Genomic DNA, 12,956 nt, shown 5'->3' with positions numbered 1-12,956 from the left:
CTGACAGCTGGGAAGCGCTCCCGCGAGGATTTCGTCGGTAAAAAGCAAGAGCGAGGTGGTGGCAGTGACGAGCCGCCGCCGAAAACCCCAGGAATTCGGCGCTCTACTTTAAAACCGCGGCCCAACTTAGCGGCCGAGACACGGCAGGCGGACAAACCGACTCCGTAGTCTTGCAATGTGTTCCTGTGCGTGTATGAGTGGGTGTGTGTGTGTTTCTTCCCCGGTTGTAGCGGCAAGTATATCCACTAGACAGTGTACAGGGGTCTGGAACTGCCGGCAAAGGAATGCCTGCCGGTTTTCCCGACGCCTCCACACGGACTCGAGGAATGGCGGCGCCGTACAGTGCTCCCTGTGGGATCAAGTATGGTGTGCAATGTATGTCACCGGTCTCTTTTCCTAGCGCATGGCGACGAAACTTGACGTAGCATTACGCGTAGCGACTCTGAATGTCAGGGGCCTTGGCGCTCGAAGGCGTCAATGTCAACTTAATCGTCTTCTCGCTGACAACGATCTGGACATTGTAGCCGTACAGAAGACGAAGATCGATAGCGAGGAATTAGCTGAGCGTATGGTGTCCACCTTTCGTGCACACTTCAAATGTCTGTGTTTGCCATTCTGTTGGCACATCGGGTGGGTGCGTCCTGTTTCTCCGCAATAGTTTAGGCATTATTGTGGAGTCAATTTTTTCTTGCCCAAGTGGTCGCCTTCTCGTGGTAGACTTTTCCTTTTCGAAGTTATGTTGGCGCATTATATGCGTGTATTCACCAAATGTTGACTCTGAACGCCGCGATTTTATTTAACCGTCTAGATTCTTACATTGTTTGTGACAAACTGCTGTTGCTTGTGGGCGATTTCACCTGTGTACGTGCCGCTGCCCATAGAGTGAAGTGTACGCCTGTGCGTGATAGGAGCGCACAATTGTTAAACGGTCTGGTTCATGACAATGGCTCAGAGGATATTGGCAGCATATTCACCTACGGGAACAGACCGCAATACACGCACTTTCAACCAGATAGCCATGCCAGACTGGATAGGATTTATGCATCCGTTGAACTTGTACCCCTTTGCACAGATTACAAAGTTGAACCTGTGGCTTTTAGCGATTATTGCCTGGTGATCGCAAGTTTTGGTGTGAAAGAAAGGAGTACGCGCTTCAACTGGAATCTCTGGAAATTCAACGCTAAACTTTTGGAGAACGCGGGATTTGTAAAGGGACATTGAAGATGAAAAGCAGAAGCTACTCGAGGAACAGTCCAGTATCTTTGCCGTTCAGTGGGAAGACTTCAAGGAGTGGCTAAAAAGTAAAGCCATAGGAAACAGCTGCTCCAACCGACACAAAGAAAAGCAAGAGGAAAAAGCAGCGCGCGAGCAACTGCAGTTCTTAATAAGCATGGAGAGTACCCAGCCTGGGAAATATGCGAAAATATAAGGGATGTGAAAAGCCAGCTTGAAAGATTAGACAGTGATAGGTATAAATCAGCAGTTATACGTTTCAAGAGCACAGAAACTGTGGGCCGGTGAAACACCAACGAAGCGACCTTTAACAGATGAAAAACGATACGCTTGCCAAAAACAAATCAGGCAGATAAGAAACGGTGATGAAATTTCAAGCGATGCTAATGTAATCCAGCTGGTATTTAAAGAGTATTTCAGCGACCTTCTTGGCCATGCGAGAGAGATGGGTGGTTCTTTCTGTTGTGATTTTTTGTCTCTCCTGCCAAGACTTGAGGACGATGTAAAGGAGCGTGTTGAGATGCCCATAACTACAAACGGAATTGAAGCTGCAATATAAGACCTACAGAATGGTAAAGCTCCCGGACCTGATGGGCTTGGTGCCGAATTTTACAGAACATTTAAGCCCATAGTCGCTCAGTTACTGTTAAGGGTGTTAACTGAGGCGTATGAACGAAAGCAAGTACCACTGTCATTCCCCACATCGCACATAGTGGTGATCCCAAAATCAGATGGCCCAGAGAAGCGTTTGTTGGTGGGGTCCTATCACCCGATCAGCCTCACCATCGTTGATTACAAAATATACATGAAGGTCCTAGCGAAGAGATTACAGGGCGTGATAACGAAATTGGTTGGACCGCATCAGACTTGCGGAAACAAGGGACGTAGCATTGCCACGAATGTACATGTCGCACGTACGGTATTGGAATGCTGTGATGCGCTGGGGGATCGGATTGCAATGATGCAACTAGATCTGGCAAAAGCCTTTGATCGCGTCTCACATGATAATATCTTCTGCATGCTAGAGCACGCTAACGTAGGACGTGTGATCATAGAAGGCGTCAGAATGGCGTATGCAAAGTGCACTACGCGCAATATTGTAAATGGTGACCTCTCAGACAAGCTGGTAGTGCATTCGTCAGTAAGACGGGGATGCCCGCTGTCGCCCCTTCTGTTTGCGGAATACGTAGAGCTACTCTGTTTGGCTGTAATCAAAAGTGAACGCATCTCATGCTTTCGCTTGCAGTCAGCACATGTCAAAATCCTCGCTTATGCCGAAGACATTGCAGTGTTCTGTTCGAACAGAGACAGTATTACTGAAGTGATCAGCAAGGTTGATGAATTTTGCAAGCAAACGGGGTGTCTGATAAACTGGAATAAGAGCTGTGGTTTTTGGCATGGTGACTGGGAAACGATGCCCGATCATTTCGTGCGACTATTATGGTCTGTCTGCCAACGCAGTATCTCGGCGTCCCCCTTCAGTATTATCGGGATCCAAGTGAATGTTGGAATGAGCAAGTGTCAAGGGCGAGGGAGAAAGCAGATGCATGGCAATAAAGGCAGTTATCAATGTTTTCGCGCGCCTCCATCTGCAACCTTTTCCTTGTATCCAAAATATGGTCCATTATGAATGTTTTGTGTGCAACACGGGCAAGTATTCAAAAGATCCACCCAGTTATGGAGTTTTTATTTGGGCGTCTAACTCGGAGAGAACGAGTGGTACCAACTTGTTTCTTTCTGCTAAGGAGGGAGGCCTTGGCCTTGTGCACTTATTTCTGCGTCAAATTGTGTCGCGTTTTATATTCCTCCGAGATCAAAGGGATGCTTTTCTGAGGACTGCTATCGAAGTGAGGTTCCAGAGACATATCCCAGAAATTGTTGTGTCATCGTGTGAGAGTATGTATGGGGCTCCCAGTGGGTATATGCGAGAGGTTGTACTTTCTTTCCGGCTATTGCATGTGCGTTTTTCCATTGAATCCTTGTGTAATGTTTCGAAAGGAAATCTGTATAAGAATCTTGGGGACACAATGTTGCTGATTCCTATTTATCGCTTACCTCACCGTAGAGGCCCAGGGCAAGATGTTCTGAAGCGAGTTAAAAGAATGCCGGTTAACCAATCCGTGAAATCATTTTTCTTTAAGCTACACTCTGACACACTTCCTGTTAAACGAGGCTGCATGAAAAGGGGATTTTCGTCCCATGGACGATTAACTGCCTCTTATGCAAAAAGGCTGAGCATGTCTTCCTTGACTGCTGGGACCCAATTTTCCATTGGGATGTCCTCCAGTGAACAGTCAAAAAAGATTTTCCCCTGGACCCATATGGCATCAGGTTGTTGCCCATCGCAAATGAAGCGGAAATACCATTTGACATAATCATGCTTTCGGGCCTCCATAGTCTGTGGAAGACGCGAATGGAAGTGCGGCATGCAGATTTTAACGTCCGTTCGACGCGCGAAAACTTTATTGAAAGTGTTGTGGCCCTTAGGGAAGTGTATCGGGCGCAAGCTGAACCGGCCGAACAGATTTCTATCCTCGATCACTTGGCTGTCATGAAAAAATTTTAATCCCTCCTACGTCAGCCGAAGTAGGCTGTTGTTTTTATCATTTGTACTGTTGTTGTTGCTATGTCCTAAACGGCAATAAAGAAAAAAAACGAAATAGCTTAGTTGGGAGAGCGTTAGACTGAAGATCTAAAGTTCCCTGGTTCGATCCCGCGTTTAGGCATATTCATGGTCGTTTATTTTTTTTCGACTGCCGGACATAACAAAAGATAACGGGAGTCATACTTCGTAGTAAGCTTTTCGGCTATTTCCTCATCGCCGCCACTGTTAAACTTAGACGAAGAGTGCGTTGCGGCAAACAAGTACAAGAGTTTATCTGCTTCAAAAAGGATTGCGCATACTGCGAATGCGTTAAAGTGCACTGTCATGGGAATGAAACAATCAAATTGCGCTGCACGGCGTCGATATTCGTTGTGCCGAAAAACCTCCGTTCGGAGAGCTTAAGTCTGAAGATCTAAAGGTACCGGGTTTCGGCATGTCCATCGTGGTTTCTTTTTTTTCAACCGCTGTACATAATAAAAGATAACGCGAGTCATAGTTCATAGTAAGCTTTTCGGCTATTTTCGCATCGCCGCCACTGTTAAACTTAAGAGTGCGTTGCGTAAAGCAAGTACAGGAGTGAATCTGTTTAAAAAAGGATTGCGCATACTGCGAATACGTTAAAGTGTACTGTCATGGGAATGAAACATCGAATTGCGCTGCACGCCGTTGATATTCGATGTGCCGAAATAGCTCAGGGATTCTGCTTCCGGCCACCGAGCGTGACGGACGTATGATGAAGAGCTCCGTAGGAGCGGCTTCAGCGGCCATGTCTGGCCGCGGTAACAGGGCTACGCAACAGGAAAGCACCTACCAGGTTGTTCTGCCAGGTCTGCCAACAGGGCGTTTTGTTTTAAACACAGTTTTCGTGCACGCGGATATCACGGCCCGACCATACCGGGTGGAAGATTTCCGGGACGCTTTGGCACAGCATTCGCATCTTCCGGACGTTGTCACCCTGGGGGCGTATCGCATGAGCCATGTCTGGGCTATCACTTTCAAGGGTGCCGATGCGGTGAGCAGATCTCGAGCGTCGGGGAGCTACCTGTAAAGCGCCGCCGCCGCCTGGTGATTGACCCGGCAAACCAGGACGTTCGACTGAAATTCCACTGGCTTATACACAATGTGCCTGATCAGGACGTGCGTGTCGCGTTTGCGCCGTATGGAAAAGTTGAAGTTGCCCGGGAGAGCTGGCGTGTGCAGGGCATGACTGAGAAGGGCTGAAATACCCGGCTCCTCACCCTAAAGTTGAAAGCAGGCGTGAAGCTGGACGACGTGCCCCACCAGCTGAACGTTAGAGGTGAATTGGCACTAGTCGTTGTACGGGGCAGGCCCCCGCTGTGCCTTCGGTGTCGCCATATGGGCCACATCCGCAGGGAGTGTCGAGTTCCGCGTTGCGGAACCTGCCGACGCTAGGGGCTCGAAGAAGACCAGTGTGCTCGCACTTACGCGAGCATTTCAGGCCCAGGAACCAGCGAAGACTCGTCCGAGATGCTGATGGACGAAGCGGACGCTGAGGAAGCAGCCCGGGCAGCTGGGAAACCAATGCGTGACATTGCGCCTTCGTTGACGCCTCTGGTGAAGCAGAAGGCGGTGGTTTCCAGTGCAGTAGCTGATAGTGTACCGGCGCAGCGTGAGCCGCAACATGACGGCGATGACAAGGCGACGGACGCGTCGAAAGCCACGGTCGAAACACTAGGCAGTGTAGAGACCCGAGACATGGATGCCATGGAGACCATCCAGGGAGCGGCGGGCTTGACGCCCGGGAAGCGTCCTCATGAAGAAGACGGCGTGAAACAGCAGCCAGCAGGCGAAGGCGACGAGCCTCCGCCGAAGGCACCGGGTGTCAGACGTTCGACGCTAAAGCCACGGCAGAACCTTCCGGTCGAAGCGCGGCAGGTGGGGAAACCACCTCCGTAGCAGCGCTGGGTCCAGGTCGACGTGAGCGCCGGTTGTTGGTCGACTGGCGTCAAGAGATTCCGGCAGTCGTGAGGAGAGTTGCGCCGACCGTGAAGGTAGGCACCATGTGGCCTGAGTCGTTTTTTTTAAGAGAGGGCTATTAATCTCAGTACTCCACTTCGTGTAGCGACCTTGAACGTCAGAGGGTTGGGAGCAAGAAGGCGACAGTAGCAGCTTAATCGCCTCCTGCTAGATAACGATATTGACATAGTCGCTGTACAGGAGTCGAAAATAGAGAGTCAGGAGCAAACCGACCGCAGGGTGTCCTCCTTTGAGGCAAACTATTATGTGTGTGTCTGTCACTGTATTGGGGCGTCGGGTGGATGCCTAATATTCATGCGTAACGTGTTAGGAATAAGCGTAGAGTCGGTCTTTGCCTGCCCAAGTGGTCGACCTTTGGTTTCTGATTTCATCCTTTTAAATCTATGTTGGCGCATTGTTTGTTTATATGCTCCCAATGTAGAAAGCGAGCGTCAACTTTTCTTTGAGTCCCTTGAGCCATGGTTGAACGTTAAGATTTTGCTTGTATTGGGGGACTTCAACAGTGTGTGTGCCGCAGTTGACAGAGTCAAGTATAGGCCACTTAGAGACAAGACCTCGGAATTGTTGAACACACTTGTTCACGATTACGGGCTCGGGGATCTTAGCAGTGTGTTCTCTACCGGGACCCACCCAGAATTCACGCACTTTCAGCGGGAGAGTCATGCTAGACTTGACCAGGTGCAGGTGTCTGTTGAACTTGTGCCCCTATGCTCTAGCTATGATGTTAAACCTGTGCCTTTCAGCGGTCATTGCCTTGTGAGTACCACTTTAGGAATAATGGGCAGGAAATCGCGTTTTAACTGGCTATTATGGAAACTGAATGCAAAACTTCTGGAAGATGAAGGGTTTACTTTGCGAGTTCAGACCGAGCGATCAAAATGCTAGATGCGCAGCCTGCTAGCTTTGCAGTTGAATGGGAAGGATTCAAAGAGTGGGTAAAAATGAAAGGTATAGGAAAGTGCAGTGTAGCTCGTTATAAAGAGAAAGAAAAAGAACTGAATGGGCAACTTGAATGGCTGCTGAGCATGGAAAGCAGCGCGCCGGGAAATTTCACTAAAGAAATATGAGAAGTGAAATGTGAGCTCGAAAGAATCGACGCAGATACGGAGCTGCCGTTATACTCGCAAGGTCCGAAAAATTGTAGGCTGGCGGAACGCCAACAAAGCGAGCGCTATCAGACGAAACAAGATACGCTTCCAAGATAGAGATTAGGAGCATCCTGTATGACGGCTGGATTACAGAAGGTACTAAATGCATTCAGTGCGCTATAGCCCAACACTTCGCTGAACTTCTTAGCAATGAACTCAAGACCACAGACGGCTTTCATGTAGACTTTTTAAGACATATGCCAACTCTAGATGACGAAATTAAAGAGCTTCTTGAACTGCCTATAACAATGCGGCAGATAGAGAAAGCGATAGACGACCTACCATCTGGGAAAGCCCCCGGGCCTGACGGGCTAAGTGCTGCTTTCTTTCAAACCTTTAAGCATTATGTTGCACAGTACATGCGCCATGTGTTGACTGAGGCTTACGAACGCAAGAAGGTTCCACTGTCGTTCTCTACTTCCCACATTTTTCTGATTCCGAATACTGACGATCCCGGAAAACGCCTTTTGGTGGGGTCATATCGACCGATTAGCCTCACTAACGTCGACTACAAAGTCTTTATGAAGGTTTTAGCTAAACGACTGCAGTCTGTGATCACGAAATTGGTTGGGTCTCACCAGACGTGCGGCATTAAAGGCCGTAGCATCGCCACAAATATACATGTTGCACACAGCGTATTAGAGTGTGTTGGTGCACTTCGCAGTCGGATAGCAATGCTGCAGCTCGACTTGGCAAAAGCCTTTGACCGTGTCTCTCACGAAATACTGTTTTCCATTCTGGAACACTGCAACCTTGGTTGCGTTATAGTGGAAGGTGTAAAAATGGCCTACAAGAACTGTACGACCCGTATTATAGTTAACGGCGAACTCACTGACAGATTCGCTGTACGTTGTATGGTGAATGGGACGTAGCACCGGATTGCTTTTTTCGGCTACGATGGTCTACCTTGCCAACGCGATATCTAGGAGTGCCCCTGGAATGTTATCGGAATCCCAGCTTGTACTGGAAAGAAGAAACTTTGAGAGTGAAAGAGAAAGCAGACGCGTGGCAAGGGAGGCAGCTGTCAATGTTTTGCCGTGCCTCTATCTGCAATATTTTTTTTTATTTCGAAGCTGTGGTATGTCATGAATGTACTGCGTGCGACACACACAGCTGTTCAAGAAATGCATCGGGTTCTTGCTGTCTTTATTTGGGCGTCCACTTGGGTAAGAACCAGCCGAACTAACCTTTTTTTTTCATTGAAAAGCGGAGCCCTTGGCCTAGAGCATTTATTTTTGCGGCAAGTAGTTTCGCGATTTATGTTCCTACGTGATCAAAGTGATCCCTTTCTAAGAACTGTCATGCAAGTGCGCTTACAGAGGCTGTTCCCTGGAAGAATAGTCTCATGTGAGAACATGTTTTGAGCAGTGACAGGCTACTTGCGCGAGGTTGTTCTTTCGTGCAAGTTGTTGGAAGTACGATTTACCCCTGACTACCTATGCAATGTTAATAAGAAAAATCTGTACAAAGCGCTTGTTCACGTGATGTTGCCCATACCCTTTTACCAGTCGCCACACTGTGGAGGCCCAGGGCAAGATATTTTTAAACGAGTTAGAAAGATGCCCGTCAGACCTGCAGTAAAAACATTCTTTTTTAAACTGCATTCCGGTAAGCTGCCTGTCAAAACTTGGCTGCATGATAAAGGGATATTCGTGCCATGGACAACAAACTGTTTGTTATGCAGGAAGCCCGAGACTGTTGAACATGTTTTCTTAGAATACTGGGATCCTATTTTTTATTGGGATGTGCTTCAGAGAACTATTAAAAAAGAGCTCCCCTTAAACCCTTACGGCATCCGGTTCTTACCAGTTGAAAACGAAGATGTGCCCTAACATTTAATCATGCTGCTTGGCCTCCGCAGTCTGTGGAAAACACGGATGCAGGTGCAACACGCCGACATAAATACTCGTTGCACACGTGAAAACTTTATCGAGAGTGTTGTTCATATTCGTGAATGTTTCAGGGTGGTATCCACCAGAGTGGATACCGCTGCTTGATGATTTGGTGCAACTGAAAAGATTTTAGATCCGCACGCGTCAGCTCAAGTGTAGCTGAGGTGTTTTTATCTTTTGTGCTTTGTATTTCCGTGTCCGAGAAGGAAATAAAGAAAAAGAAAGCCGAAATAGCTCAGTTGGGAGAGCGTCACACTGAAGATCTAAAGGTCCCTGGTTCGATCCGGGGTTTCGGCATATTCATGGTAGTTTATTATTTTTTTTCGACTGCCGTACATAAAAAAAGTTAAGGGGAGTCATACTTCATTGTGAGCTTTTCGGCTATTTCAGCATCGCCGCCACTGTTAAACTTAGAGGAAGAGAGCGTTGCGGAAAGCAAGTTCTGGAGTGAACATGTTTAAAAAAGGGTTGCGCATACTGCGAATACGTTAAAGTGCACTGTCATGGGAATGAAACAATCGAATGGCGCTACACAGCGTCGATATTCGTTGTGCCGAAATAGCTCAAGTTCTACTTCCGGCTACCGTTCGGTGCGGACGCGGATTGTCTTGCTCCGGTGGAGCGGTGTTTGCGGCTCAGCCGAACCGCGGAAAAAGGATTATTGCCGATGAAGACAAGGAATATCAAGTTGTTTTGCCGCAATTACCCACAGGATCCTGCTTTTTGAATACTGTTTTCCTTCACGGGGTAGTGACCGCTAGGCCTTTACGCGCCCAAGATTTCAGGGACACGCTGGCTCGTCTGGGACTGCTGCCCGAGGTTGTCAGCTTGGGGGCGTTCCAGATGAACCACGTTTGGGCGGTTACCTTCAGGAGCTCGGAGGGAACGAAGAAAATGTTGTCCTTCGGCGAAATTATGGTGAAAGAAAGAAGGTGTCTAGTGCTGGTCCCTCTAAGTCAGGAGGTACGCGTGAAGGTGTTCGGGCTCCTTCACCATGTCCCGGACGAAGACGTCCGTGCGGCTCTCGCCCCTTATGGAAAATCCACTGACGTGGCGTGACAACGCTGGCGGGTGCAAGGCATCGCGGACAAAGGTTCGACAACGCGCACTGTAACCTTGAAGCTCAAGGCTGGCGTGACCATCGAGGATCTGCCACATCAGTTTCGAGTGGCCCGTATGATGGCACTTCTCGTGGCCCCTGGAAGGGCTCCTTTGTGCTTGAGGTGCAACCGCACAGGACATATAAGGCAGGAGTGCCGCGTACCCCGTTGTGCCCTTTGCCGGCGCTTTGGGCATGATGAGAGCCAGTGTGTGCGGACGTATGCGAACATCGCAGGCCCTGCGAAGATCGACGAGGTCATTGAAGAGCACGTCATGGATGCCGCTGATGCTGAGGAAGCGGCTGGTGGTCTCAGCGGTATGCAAAACTCAAAGGTGAAAGGCGTCGTTACGCCTGACGAATCTACCAAAATCGTCAAAGATGGAAAGGAAGGTAAAGTGCAAGGAGCACAGCCAGCCGCGGAAACGCCGGCCAGGGACGCCACAAAGGAGAGCAGTAAAGAAAAAGTGAGGACACCAACAGACAAGGCAACCCCTATGGACACCAGCGGTGCGGTAGCGAAGAGGTCCCTTGAGGAAAGCAATGACGGCGAACCAGGGGCTCAAAGCCAGGTGGCTCAAAGCGAGCCACCCTTGAAGACCACCAATGTCCGCCGACCGACATTGAAGCCGGCACCCAATGTGCCCCCCGACAGGAAACCGTCGGCGTCGGCGCCGACATAGTGTGATAATGTGTGTACTGGTGTTTCTTTTTTGCCGGAGTGGGTAGGGGGGTGCGAGGGAGGGTGGCGGGGCTTGCTTGGGGTGGTGTGGCAACGGGGAGTGCAAGAAGGTGCAATTTGCGCGATGGAAATTCATTAATATGGCATCCAACGACGGCAGCCCAGAGGATGGTTTTCGCTGCGCAGTGCCAGCAAACGTGAGTGTGCAGCTAGTTGTGTGCGAAGAGTGTCGCCGGTCCGTTTTTTCTTCATAGCATAATGAATTCCACATATATCATGATTCGAATGGGTAGTATTAATGTGAGGGGCTTTGGATCTAAACGAAAACAGTACCAGCTAAGCAGACTGTTTATGGAAACTGATCTTGATATTATCGCCGTGCAGGAAACTAAAGTCGAAAATGAAGAAGGAACGGACCGTATGGTAGAGGCTTTTCGGCCACGGTATTATGTGTGTGTATCACATTCTGTTGGTTAAGCTGGTGGTTACGCCCATTTTATTCGGAGTGCACTGAACGTAGTTATTGAAAGTGTTGTGTGTGATGTTAATGGCCGTCAAATAGTGTTCGACTTTGTAAATGGAGCGGTGAAGTGGCGAGCGATATGTGTTTACGCGCCTAACAAAGAATGCGAGCGCAAGGTGTTTGTTCTTTGAAGGCCTCAAAAGTCAATTGAATTGTCAAAGTGACACTTTATTGATGGGAGACTTCAACTGTGTTTGCTAAGCTGAGGACCGAGTGCTAAGCCCTACGGTTCACGACGCAAGCGCGAAATTTTTAGCCACGAGTATAAGCGAAGGCAATTTGGTAGACGTGGGATATGTCATGGGATACGGCGCGACTCCTAAGTTCACGCATTTTCAAGGAGCCTGCCATGCACGGTTGGATAGGGTATACATGACAGCTGACTTGATTACAATGTGCAGCAGCTATGAGGTCAGATCTGTGTGTTTCAGTGACCACTGTTTAGTTATGTTGGCGTTGGGACCTAGAAAACCGAAATTTAACTGGGCGTTGTGGAAGTTAAATTCCAAACTGCTAGATGACGCAGTTTTGGTTAAGAAGGTTAACCATAACATTGAGTAACTTTTAGAGAAGGAATGTAAAAGTATTGCGGAAGCATGGGAATGTTTGAAGCAGGAAACGGAGTTAATGGCAATGGAAAGATAATGCACATTACGCCGGGAGGAAAAAAGCAAAGAAAAAGAGTTACAATGCCAACTTAACTTCTAGCTAACTATGGGAGGTTCTTGCCCAGGTATCTGTGCGAAGGGAATAAAATAAGTAAAAGCTCTGTTAGAAAGCGTTGATCAAGAAAAGTATCGAGGTGCGGTTATATGGCGCGCGCAGAACGATTATGGTGCGGTGAAAATCCGACAAAAAGAGCGCTTTCGGACGAAAAGAGCTACGCTTCACGTAACGAGATAAGAGCCATAACATATCGAAACGAAGTTGTCCGAGAGAACGAATACATTCAGCGGGCTTTTTATGAACATTGCAGCGAGTTGTTAGGCAGTGAACGAGAGCTTGCGGAAGGATTCGAAAATCACTTTTTGAAGCTTCTTCCAAAGTTGGATGACGATGTAAGGCTGACTCTCGAGCAGCCAATTACTGTCGCTGAAATGGAACACGCCATAAATGAGTTAGCGGCAGATAAATCACCAGGCCCTGACGAATTAGGCGCTGCTTTTAATAAGGCTTTTAAAAAGGATATGGCAATAATTTTACATGACCTAATTAATCAGGCATATGAGAAGCAAATACTACCACAGTCCTTTCATGAGAGTCATGTAGTATTAATACCGAAGAGCGACGACCCTCAAACTTTACTTTCGGTTCGGGCATATTGCCTTATTAGCCTTACAAATACGGACTACAAAATATACACAAAAGTTCTTGGGAGGCGACTTCAGTCGGTCATACAGAAGCTAGTAGGACCACATGACGTGTGGAATAAAAGGACGGTCTATTATTACTAACATTCACGTGGCACGAACGGTCCTCGAGTGATGCGATGCCTTTTCAGAGAAGGTCGCAATACTACAGTTAGATTTGGAAAAGGCCTTCGATAGGGTGGCACATGAAATCCTTTTTCTTCTACTTGAACATGTGAATGTTGGATCTGTGTTGACAGAAGGTGCTAAAATGTGCTATGATCGAATGGTTTCTAAGATTATAATTAATAAGACATTAACGGAAAGTATACAACTCAAATCTTCTGTGCGGCAGGGATGTTTGTCGCCGCTGCTTTTTGCATTATAATTGGAGCCTTTCTGTTAAAGGTGCTTTCGTGTAGCGATA

General features: G+C 48.1%; 1 non-coding gene across 1 annotated transcript; it reads left to right on the top strand.

Annotated features, from left to right (window-relative positions):
* Positions 1–9,100: 9,100 nt before the first annotated feature.
* Trnaf-gaa (transfer RNA phenylalanine (anticodon GAA)) lies at positions 9,101–9,173 on the top strand. Its single transcript has one exon. It is a non-coding gene; the product is annotated as a tRNA-Phe (tRNA).
* Positions 9,174–12,956: the final 3,783 nt, after the last annotated feature.

The sequence above is a fragment of the Dermacentor silvarum genome, chromosome 1, assembly GCF_013339745.2.
Source record: "Dermacentor silvarum isolate Dsil-2018 chromosome 1, BIME_Dsil_1.4, whole genome shotgun sequence".
Lineage (NCBI taxonomy): Eukaryota > Metazoa > Arthropoda > Arachnida > Ixodida > Ixodidae > Dermacentor > Dermacentor silvarum.
Note: the sequence above shows the minus strand (reverse complement) of the source record. Positions and strands in the feature narration are given on the sequence as shown.